The sequence below is a fragment of the Ascaphus truei genome, chromosome 3 (genome assembly GCF_040206685.1).
Source record: "Ascaphus truei isolate aAscTru1 chromosome 3, aAscTru1.hap1, whole genome shotgun sequence".
Lineage (NCBI taxonomy): Eukaryota > Metazoa > Chordata > Amphibia > Anura > Ascaphidae > Ascaphus > Ascaphus truei.
Window position 1 is genome coordinate 50,436,744 of NC_134485.1, and position 12,573 is coordinate 50,449,316.

A 12,573-nucleotide genomic window follows, 5' to 3' on the forward strand; every position below is an offset into this window, starting at 1 on the left:
TTATATGTTATGTTGGCCCTGGAAGCATCATTACTGATTCATCAAAAAAAATTTAAATTCAAGAAACTAATCACATTTCTCTATGAAATGTGAATGTGTAAAAATGTAGTGGCCTCTCCCGAAGATTTACAAAGAATAAAACAAACCTTGTGTCTTAGATTTTTTACAGACTACTTTGGTGATCTAATTACTTAATTACACATTCTCTTTTTAACCCTTTCAGATCTGGTTTATAGCTTGAAATCTATATATACGTCCAAATACAAAGTAATGCACGACATCATGTACGCCAGGTCTAAAAGGGTTAAGACCCCTCTACCCAGAATAAATGATAATTGAACACAGCTGAGGCACAAGATACAGATGTATCAAACCGTACCATTTTTGTTGCAACGGTCGTGGCCCGGAAAGATCAATGATGTGGGAGGTCCCATTCAGAAGCATGGACCCCCCGCAGTGCAATCACTGCAGACACTGCCCCCAGTGCACCAGACGTTTGCTTTTTCTCCACTCGGGATAGTACTGTAAGTCTTGCTACATCTGCACATGTGCACATATTTTACATTGTGGCAAAAATGCCTTTTAAACTTATGAAAAAGTGCAATATAAACATTGTAAGATCCCTGTCTCTGTCTCAAAATTGGAGCCATTTCTTTTATCACAGATAAGATTTTACTATCTGACTATTCTATGGGACTTTATTTTAATGATAGGTTTTTGGGTACAGCTGATTACATTTGTTTATTTGATATTTCACTGTATTTATAATTTTTGGGAAAATAGTTATCCCTTAAATGTTGTATTCACATTTGATTTATATCTTTATATTATTTTTCTTAGACCATCACTTTAGTAGCACGCTTCAACATAAACATTGTAAGTACCTTGGGGCAGGGACTCCTTTTCCTACGGTTTACGTTTATGTCTGTACTGGTGCTTGTTCCCACTATGTATCCTATTACTTTATCATATGTTACTGCTGTGAAGGGCTATGTACTGTATATGGACGGTGCTATACAAATAAAAATACACATTTCATGAATTTTCATAGCTTGTGACAAAAGGATAAAATGTAACATTTCAACAAACAAAAATGTTTTTGTTGATGGCTACTTTGTAATTAGTTTGTTGCAATACAGTATGTGGACCTCACAGTCCTCGACCCATGAGGAGTCTTCTGCCTAACTGCACTGATGGCAGGAGGACTATTTGCGAGCTCAAAGACTTGGCTGGAGATCATTCACAACATCATTAGCCCCACTTCAGCTTACCATATAGGCAACTTGTGTGCTGTGCAGAATGCCAATTCATGAACAAACATTGAGATTCTTGACAGTGCCTCGAGGTTTTGCCTCCAGATCATTAATTAATTAAATAAAAGGTTTGATTTCCAGTGCTCCATTGAGAACAATCTGACTGCCAACATCAGAGCATCCAATTGCATGTTTTCAAGTTGTCGGAGGTGAAGGAACTGACTTTTAGGACACTGGCTATGCAGACAGTAAACAGACTAGTTAATTGTAAGCTTGCAACGTCTTTTAGTCAGCAGATGACAAATTTGTGGAGAAGAGCTACAGTATAAGGCACAAGAACAAAAGTAGGAAAGCAACTATGCTTCATGCCATTATTCAGCTCCACGCCACCATTTTAATCTAGTAAAAAGGGAGTTATTTGCATATCATGTGATACCAACATGTTGAATTGTATCTGAAACTCATATGTTTGTTGTTTAAAAAAAGAAAATCTAAATATCAAATGTTTTGCTTCCCTAACGTATCCAGTATCACTGCGAGTCAACGAAAAAATATTTCCTAATTAGAATGATACCTAAGAATCCGATTTCTAAATGCCTAATTTCTTTAACATTTGTTTTAAAAAAAAAAAAAAATACATATATATACAGCGAGGGATTTCAAAATCCGCCGGCCCTAGGCACGGCTGTTGCAGCCGGCTCCTTACCTGCCGCCCCCTACTCCTTCTGAACCGTAGCTTCAAGTGACGCCACGGACGTCACATGGCATCACGTTGGCATGGTAATGCTATGTCAATTCACGCTGCAACGAGACGCCATGACGTCACATTGGCGACGTTCGCAGCATCATTTAACACTGCTGTTCAGGGGGAGGAGGAGGGCGGCAGGTAAGGAGTCGGCCGCAACAGATAAAATGACTTCCCATGAAGCCCGATAGGGCCGAGAGCATGGCAAAAGCCCCCTTTTTTTGTCGCATTAGGCCCGGGTCTAACGGACCCAATGGGAATTCGGCCACTGGATATATGTAAGCAATTTGAAAAAAAATGCCATTTCTCTTTTCTCTGCAAAAGGTCAAAATTATGTAATTTCTGTAGATATCAGAAGATAATATATTCAAACAAACAGATGGCAGGAAAGTCTTCTTTGGTACAGAATGACTGCAGGGCAGCTCTGCAGTAAGCAGGGTAAGGCCCTGGTGGAATTCACTGATTCTAGCAGGATGAATCAAGTTATAGTCTTATAGAAGATTGGCATAGCAGCTTATAGTACATTTTTGTTTTTGTAAGTGGGTATAGCTCATAGCACATTTTATTATGAGGTAAATACATCTAACTGCTTTTAGCTTTCTAACATGGTTGATCCTAGTTATCCGTTAACAAAATGACACCCAAAAGACACAAGTTATTCAGCAGTGACACTGTGAATGTAAACTCAATATTGAGACATTGCAATGTGTCTATAACAGTGGTTATTAACCGGGGTTCTGTGAGCACCCCTCAGGGTTCCGCAGCCGGCAGTGGGGAGAGCCGAGACAACTCTCCAGCTGTCCAGCTGTCCCAGGACCGGCGGAGTGGCAGCACCCCCACATCACAGTGACTCTGCATCTACCCAGCAAGCAGCAGCAGCCGTCAGCTCACTGCTATTCTTCTTCTCTCGGCCTGCTCCAGTCAGCAGTGCTCTCATAGGGAGAGGGAGGGAGGGAGGAAGGTGGAAAGGGGGACATATCCCAAGAACTGGTCCGGGCAGGAGGTCAGTGTGTGTGTAAGTGGGAGAGTGTGTGTATGTGTGTGTAAATGGGAGAGTGGGAGTGTGTGGGTGTAAGTGGGAGTGTTGGAGTGTGTGTGTGTAAGTAGGAGTGTGTGTGTGTTTGGAAGTGGGAGAGTGTGTGTGTGTGTGCAAGTGGGAGAGTGTGTGTGTGTGTGTGTGTGTGTGTGTGTGCAAGTGGGAGAATGTGTGTGTGTGAAAGTGGGAGTGTGTGTAAGTGGGAGAGTGTGTGTGTAAGTGGGGCAGGGTTGTCACCTCTCTAGGTTTGACCCGGAGATTCCGGGTTTCGGGCACTTACCTCTGGGCTACGGGTTGTCGTTGTCAATCTCCGGGTGGTGGCGGGGTGCCGTGTTGTGTGGCGGCATCTCCGGCATTCTCCGTTCTTCTCCTGCAAGTTCCCCCTCCAACTGCAGTAAACATGGCTGTGCGGCGTCAAATAACGTGTTTTCCTGCTCACCTGCTAGGTTTACAGGATACTGAGTGTCCACCGGTGTTAGTTGGGGACTAACAGGACAGGCTTTAGGGATCTTCCCAGTTCTTTATGCAGCGCTTCCATTTTCAGCAGGCCCCAGCAGAGCTGGGTGCAGTTCCTGCAGGAAAACCCTCTTGCACTCTCCCTGATAAACTGCAGTCTCAGGCAGGAGTATAACACAACTGATGGGGTTCTTTATTCTTCATACAGCATACTAACATGTACACTCTTTTCTTTCCCTCTGGTCCCTGGAATCAACCCCCAGGGCTTGAGGCCCCAAAGGTCTATCCTTTGCTCCCTTACTCCCTGGTGAAGAAAGGGGTGGTATCCCACTCCACTGAGGGAGGGGAAGGAAGGTGGCCAGAGCCCTGGCTCCACACTTCCAACAACCACTAAATTTGGATCTGCAGTCCCTTTTGTACCCAGGGGGAAGGTCATAGGTCTGAGCCCCTGATAGGGCAGCACACAGGATTTAGGTCCACCCCTGTCACTCAAGGGCGTAGTTTACTGCTGCAGCAGCAAGGGCATAGATTTAACCCGCATTGCCATGGCAACCAAACACTACATGACGTCATGACGCTACGTGGCGGCACATTGCCATGGCAACACGGCACTGTGTAGTGGCATGACACCACATAGCGTCCGGTAGCCATGGCAACATGGCGCCATTTGATGCCGCGCAGCCATGTTCACTGCAGTTGGAGGGGGAAATTGCATCAGGATGCCAGGACACGCCGCCACACCACCACACCACACAAAGTAAGGGATTTTTTTTCCCTCCGAGTTGGCCTTCAGTAGAAGGTGGCAACCCAGACATGGGAGAGTGTGTGTATGTGTAAGTGGGAGAGTGTGGGTGTGTAAATGTGTGTGTGTGTGTGTGTGTGTGTGTGTGTGTGTGTGTGTGTGTGTGTGTGTGTGTGTGTGTGTGTGTGTGTGTGTGTGTGTGTGTGTGTGTGAGACTGTGCACGTGCAAGAGACTGGGGGGGAGGGGGGGCGAGAGACAGGGGGCGAGGGTTGGTGTTCCCCAGAATTTCAAAAGCGATTTTTGGGGTTCCCTAACCAAAAAAATTATATTGTTAGAAAGTATTAAAACATCAGGCAGGTTAGGAAATGTTTTGGCATTCCTTTTATATTTTGTATTTTTGTAATATGTTTTACATTTCATACTGTAATATGTATTATCGTTATATCGTTGATAAAAATATATCTATTTTCTAGATTTTATTTTATCATCTGTTCCAGCATAATGAGGCATCACCAGACGGTACAATTTAATGTAATCAATAATTAAAATAACACATTGTTGCAGCAGTTGTAGTTAGAATTTGCTTTTACTTATTTGATTCACAAATATTGCTGAAGCACTCCTGAAATCATTCCAAATGTAACATTTATAACCCTACTTTCAAAAATCTTTTTTTAGTTCAGTTCCTACAGGAACAATTACAGCAGAGGGTTCTCCTAGCATATAATGACATTGTCACTTTATAAGAGCAGGAAACCGGAGCACAGGGAAAAAGATTCCTTAAATAGCTTCACTGTAGTCATATGATCTACAGAACAATTATTGTACGTGTTGGTATTTCAAAGTATGCTATAGAGCACATATAAGTAGTGCAACTGTAAAAGATAATAGTATCAATTATTTTTAATGCTACTACTATTAGTAAGATATGATTTATGTCGATTAATATTATATATATGTAGCCCCCTTTTCCTATGCCTATGGGAACTACGTGGGTGACTATGCGTGCCGCTGTACGTGTTGCTCACAGGAGGCCTAAGCCTCTGCCTCTGGGTGTGCTCTTTTTCCTTTCGTGCAGCGTCTCCACCTATGAGGGATCCCAGCGTAGGTGGAATAACCCCTTAAAGGAACCAATACACAGTAAGGAATAATACACACACACACTATATATAACTAATCTTTACTGTACACACACTAACATATAATGAACACATGTAAAAAACCAATACACCAATATAACACCCAATACCCTTGTGTGTTTCCGCCAAAGTACCGAGGGTGCCCTGGGCACCTAAACACCTGGTGTCTGCAGAACAATCCCACCCAAAGTGTGAGGTAGCGCTACACCAATGTGTTATGAGCCGTTGGTGCACTTAGGATACCTGCCTGGGCACTCTTCTACCCAGGTGTCGCCATTGGATCAAAGGATCAGTCAGGTCCCACGCCATGGGGCCTCCGACACCAATCCCCTCACTCCTTATGAGTGCCGATCTGCCTCGTGAGGTGCGCTCCAACTGACGTGTCTCACCTAATGTCTATGTTGCCTGTGCCCTGGCTCCAGACCGCAGGGCCCAGCGTGGCCGTCTGATCACTGTTGTAACAGCACTAATAGTCACTAAGATGAAGAGTCCCTATCTGGGCCTTCCCTGCAATACACCGCTGGGGTGACTCAGGCACTAGCTGGGGCCTAAGGGGCAAGCCTATGCCTAATCCAGGGAAGAACTTCTCCCTGGACACTACTTGCTTCATTGCCTTCTCAGTTAGGACTGGTTCGCGGGCTCTCAACCTGCGGAAGATATCCTGTCTCCCCTGCCTGTGCAACCCCTATTTGTTGGCTGGCCCCACGTGATTCCCTTCCCCCAGAGGATCCTGGAACTTGTAGTCCTGTGACCGCATGTGTGGAGCTATACAAGATGGCCACTGCACTCCGCACCCACTGCACATGCGCAAATCCTGTTCTGCGCATGTGTAACACCCAAAATGGCCACCCCCACACTTCCGATCTGCACGGAGCACCGGCGTCCTTCAAACAGCCAGGGACCTCTCCCTCCCCCCCCCCACTGCATCGGAGTTAGGAAGGGGGATCGGCTACATATATATATATATATATATATATATATATATATATATATATATATATATATATAAATATATACACACACACACACACTGTATAACACTATATGACAATCTGCTTATTGCTCTCAAAAGGTTACCACCCTTGTAACCAGGCTAATTGCTGGTATGTAATGCTGGCTAATTATATGTATGTAAAAAGTGTGCAATAATAAGCTGCATATTTTCAATGGCCATGCTATAAATGTAGACACAGTCCTTTAGATGTAACCATAACTCACTCATATATCTCTTTTGTAGATATTATATCACTAAATAATTTATATTAGTCCTCTTAAATTAGAAATACATAAGAAAATACATTTACACATTTCTATTTTTTTTTTATTCGTCTTTTTCCGAAAAGCCTTCATTGATTTATTTCCTAATGCATTCAATAATAATTAATATCAGCCTCTAATTTACTTATTAACTGGACATTTGAATGCTTTCAATGTTTTTGAATACATTACATTCTGAAAAGACAGCACGGTATGCTGCAATTATTCTTTAATGGTTTTATTCATACTTCATATATACAGCAATCCGGTCACCGCACTCATGTCTCAGGGTGCGAGCAATCTAGTAAATCTCCCAACAGTGTTTGCTAATAGGTAAATGTGTCTTTACCCAGGTTTGCTACAATCTAATATTTTAGGAGAATTACTGAAAAGAGAGGAAGATAAGTAACAAAGCGAACATTGTCTTTTTCCATGTTAATATCGAGAAATATTGAGGGCCATAGTTATCAAGTAGTCCTATTCCGTAACGTACCTTCCATGCTTGGAAGACACCATACAGCCTATTCACTTGAATTGATCATCAAGGGCCGACATTTGTGAGTGCCCGATTTCCCTTTTGTATATTCTTGACGTTGATTGTTTTGGGCACTTGTTCCAGGAAATCACTGCTCAACAAAAAGTGTAACTTGTAATTTTTGTTTCTAATTAAGTTATTTACTTTTTTAATAGTTAAAATCATCTCCTCCGACATTTTACTTAAAGCAGTTTAATTTCACAAGAACCCACTGTAAACATCCCTATCCCAACAGAAATGGGGTTGACATGGATGGAAAGTGACTGTGTCCATTGTCATTCAAGAATATCCCCATACTTTAGGAAAAGATAGTACAGTTGTCAGATGCCCAGAAACATGTACCAAAATGATCTTTTAATATGTCATACAAAGGGAGATTCTATGTAGTCACCTTATGATTGACAGTTCAAAGTGAACCCCCCATGATTTCTCTGCGTGCCTACTTTTACAAAATGCAGGTTTAGCCTGTCTAACTTTTCCATAGTCAAGGTTTGCTGGGCTTGCGAATCCCAGACTAGAGTAAAATACATCTTCTCGTGATAAATTGATCTTTTTCCTATGGCACCTATAAAGGTAAGCTAGGCTACTGTACATCTGTATACTGTATCTAAATTCCACATTGCTGGTTAGTTACACAAAATACCACTTTGGGACCCACCACTCTATTCTTTTGGGAAACCAATAACGTAAAACAATCCAATCGTATTCTAGTGCTGCTGGATGCATCATAGTTAGTAATTGAAAGTCCTCAACACATTTCCAAAGCCACATTTTCCATATTTTAGAAAAAATAAAATATGAGAGGTTATAATAATTTTAAAAAATAGCACCTTACCGCAGTGATTAATTATGTAAGGTTCAAGTGTCCCGGTCCCCCTGTTTAGTGTGTTACTTGTGCCCAAACCCTCAATATTGATTAAGTAAGCCTTACCTAGTATAAAATTACAAGCCTTGTATACTGATAATTATTCTTGATGCTATAAGTAGAGGCGCTAATAAATTATTATTGTTTTTAAATACCTGGTTAATACAATAAATGTTGTCTTTCTAGCTTTGTTTAATTGCTCTGTTTATCTACGGTGTTTATCGTTACACCTTGGTTTATTACCATTGTTTATGCATGATGTAAAGTATGTATATATTTATTTATATAGAGTCATCCATGGACATAGCACTACACAGCTGTAATACCTGTGCCATAATAATGTTGCATAATGGGTATAAGTGCCTCAGAAATATAAGTAAGACTAGGAAAATATGTCTCTGATCCAAAAGAGCTTACAATCTAAGTGATATATTATTATATCTTATCACAATGATATAGTTTAAGCTGAAATTCAATAACAATGTAGCTATTAAAAAGGATGTGGTGTGTAACATACACATTCTAAAGTTTTTTAAATGTATAATTTGTTTGAGATTTTCTCTTAAGTAAAGTTACGGTTTTGCAATCATTTGTTATCATTTGTATTGTAACAGGTGTTCCCCCACCCTCTGGGAGATTTCACTGTTACCTGGTGTTGTTGTGATGCTCATCTGCTATGTTTACAGGATACTGAGTGTCCACCGTTGTTAGTTGGGGACTAACAGGACAGGCTTTAGGGATCTTCCCAGTTCTTTATGCAGCGCCTCCATTTTCAGCAGGCCCCAGCAGAGTTGGGTGCAGTTCCTGCAGGAAAACCCTCTTGCACTCTCCCTGATAAACTGCAGTCTCAGGCAGGAGTATAACACAACTGATGGTTCTTTATTCTTCATACAGCATACTAACATGTACACTCTTTTCTCTCCCTCTGGTCCCTGGAATCAACCCCTAGGGATTGAGGCCCCAAAGGTCTATCCTTTGCTCCCTTACTCCCTGGTGAAGAAAGGGGTGGTATCCCACTCCCCTGAGGGAGGGGAAGGAAGGTGGCCAGAGCCCTGGCTCCACACTTCCAACAACCACTAAATTTGGATCTGCAGTCCCTTTTGTACCCAGGGGGAAGGTCATAGGTCTGAGCCCCTGATAGGGCAGCACACAGGATTTAGGTCCACCCCTGTCACTCAAGGGTGTAGTTTACTGCTGCAGCAGCAAAGGCATAGATTTAACCCTAACACTGCCTGTGCTGGTACCAGGTCTTATGTGTTAGGTAGGGCAGATTAGTAGCCAAGAGGATACAATGCTACACTGTATACAGATATAGCTAACCTTACTGTCTCTGGTGCCACTGACACCCATGGTCACAGCACCGGAGGATTAACCATGTGGGGGATCCCATTCACTAGCATGGACCTCCCGCAGCATGATTGCAGCAGACACTCTCTGACTTTTGCTTCTTTGACTGCTGCGCCGGAGACAGTGAGTCTTGCTACATTTGTAGTTGGCTTTATCTTTCTTAAAATCATTATGTAGGATGAAATTGAAGGTACTGTATAAGTGCATAAATATGGTATTGGTATTGAATTAATTTTCTGGCCCATCGTAAACCTATATATGATGGTACTCAATATACACTCCATGGGTTTTTATTACATGGAGGTTAGTTACTGTGAATGGAAAAAAGCTTAGGTAAAGCCTCAACAGATTTGTTAATTCCAGGAATATTTAGGGTAAGCAAAGCATATGTATTTTTGACACATTCACATGCAGGCTGTCAAACAGGCATTGCTAACAAATGTTTTAGGTCCTGCACCTAGAGACCTGTGTCCGTGATAATCTACATACTAATAATCTGTGGTGGATTTGTGCTTTGAATGATTGCCTTGTTTGTTAGAGTTGTACTACTGTAGTTCTCCCTTTAAGTTATGTATTTTCATATATATCTTAGATTTCATGAATTCATTGTCAGTCATGTTTTAGTTATTATATTTATACAAGAATGTACTACTGTATAAATAAAATACATATATTAACAATACATTAATGATACTTTTTTCCTCATATAGCACCAACTGTGTATGCAGCATTGTACATAAATTATGCACGCACAATTAGTCTGTGTCCTGTAGAGCTTGCAATCTAATTATGGTGGCTTTGGCACAGTGAAATAAAGTGACTTGCCCAAGGTCACAAGAAGACCACTTCAGTGACATTACCAATGAGCTACTCCTTCTCAATCATTCCAAACCATGGTATATTATTTTTCAGTGTATACAAACATCATAATTCCCTTATTGTAGAAGCAATAGAATAATCACTGTTTAGAAACAGGTTACCATCACTGTAACATGTCTCTAGGTGAAGCTTCACCATCAGTTTAAACCCCATGGAAATGAAATAGAAAGTGTGGATTGGTTCAGTTAGTTGCATACAGATTTTCCTTTGAATTTTCCCATCTCACCTAAGGTACGTAAATAGGTTTCTCTATAGTCATATATTGTTCCACAGAGCTTTAAATATTTTCTATTTGTAATAGCTAGCTGGCAAGAAAGTATTCATAGGCCATTCTAAGAAATCTTCATGCAGTGTGACACACAGTATTGAAAATGAGATATTCTTATTCACAGCCTGCATCTTTGTTTTGATGCATTAGGAATTCACATAGTTGTTCCTATACATATAACTGAATTGATATGGCTGTAAAACAAAAGTACGCTGCTTTCCACTCCGGACTTTAAAGCGAGGTCATATTTCACCATTCCAAATAATATAAAGAACAGAGATCTAGGAAGATTGCTTATTCTTTAAAGGAACTATTTCCTACTGCACTTTAAAATACACATTTTTGGTATTTAATTATTTATAGTCCTTTTTACTTTCTACTGTGAATCTTTTATTTATGCTGTGACACTCCATTGCATTGCTTTGTAATGAGCAGAATGTCCCTAAAGCACTCAATAATTTTAAATGCCTGCAGTTTGCTACATGCAGAAGATATAATACATATGAGGGCTGTGAGGACAAAGCAGTGCTATTCCATAAAATACTGTACGTTACGAGGCTGGAATATGTCTTATGGATTAGCTCTGCTTGCTAAATATAGTCTGTGTGCTTAAATGCTTACTTTATGGCTTCTGTAGCCAGTAACTGAAATGTGTAGGTTGTGTGCATGCCATTATATCTTTTTATTTAAAAACAGAATTGATATATAGTTAGATAGATATACATACATACATACACACACACACACACACACACACACACACACACACACACACACACACACACACACACACACACACACACACACACACACACTCACACACACACACACACACACACACACACACACACACACACACACATACGTACATATATACGTACATATATATACACACATACACTAGCTAAAAGTAGTTCCCGGTGTGGCTCAGGAATTCTAAGAAACCAGACTCATCCCTCCCCTCCTCCTTTCACCCTCTTACACGCTTATCTCTCTCCCCTCATCTCTCTCCCTCCCATCACTTTCCTTTAATACCTTCTAGTCCCAAATTCTTTCTGTCTCTCTCTTCTCCTCCAGCATTCTTACTTTCTCCTCACGTGGCAACTAACTTCCTCTCTTTCTTTGTCTGTTTTCTGTGTACATGTATGCAAGTATGTGCTTCTATGATGCCATGGGCCAGACACATAGCCTACTGTGTACAACACCCAGTGGCTGACTTAGTTAAAGAAATTGTAATAACTCAAATACTTAATAGAATGTATTGAACTCCAAACAGACGAAAACTTGCTCCTTGATCTCAGGAACACAACTCTAAGATCCTGTATGAGAAGACAGAATAGGCACCCCAAGATCCAACCATTTTTCTTAGATATTCCAATCAGAAATGTAAATAAACCTGTCATCAGTTTCCCCCCTAACACATAACATTGGTTGGTAGTCCTCTGCAGCTGCATCTAATTGACCTACCACAAGCTCCCAGCTTTCTTAAGTTGACTCAGATCTTATCTTTTAAAACTTCCAGATAAGAGAACACTATAGCCGTCGTGGTCCACCAGCCAATGGGATACAGCCACGTCATTAGTAGATGACGTCATGGCTTTCTATAAGGTGATCCCACAGATCAATGCATTTCCCCCGCGCCCCCCCCCCCACTTTGTCGTGGATAACTAAAAAGATATATTGTGAGGCATCCTGATGTCGGAGCTTGGGTAACGCAGCTCAGATGATCAATTTTAGGTAAATACGAAATACCAACAGCAGCAACAAAAATGTGATCAGCTTGAATTGGTGATTAAATTGGATTGTTTTGGGGGGGAAAGTGGTGAGTTGATTCCAAATTTCATGAAGAAACAGCATAACCATCATCACTGATGAGATCCAAAAGGTTGAAGCAGCTGTCTGTGGGTAGGGTTACTGGCTATGCATCTTAACCCAGGTTGTGCTGAAAAGCTGTGTAATACGGCAGGCATAAGCTTATAGGGCTCCATGTTAAAATGGATAAGAAGCAAAAAGGTGACACTGTGCGCTATTTGCATGTCATTTCCCAGAA

At 41.3% G+C, this 12,573-nt stretch overlaps 1 protein-coding gene across 4 annotated transcripts in view; it reads left to right on the forward strand.

Annotated features, from left to right (window-relative positions):
• CADM2 (cell adhesion molecule 2) overlaps nt 1-12,573 on the forward strand; it is a 1,412,134-nt gene that overhangs the window by 627,893 nt on the left and 771,668 nt on the right. The window lies entirely within an intron of this gene.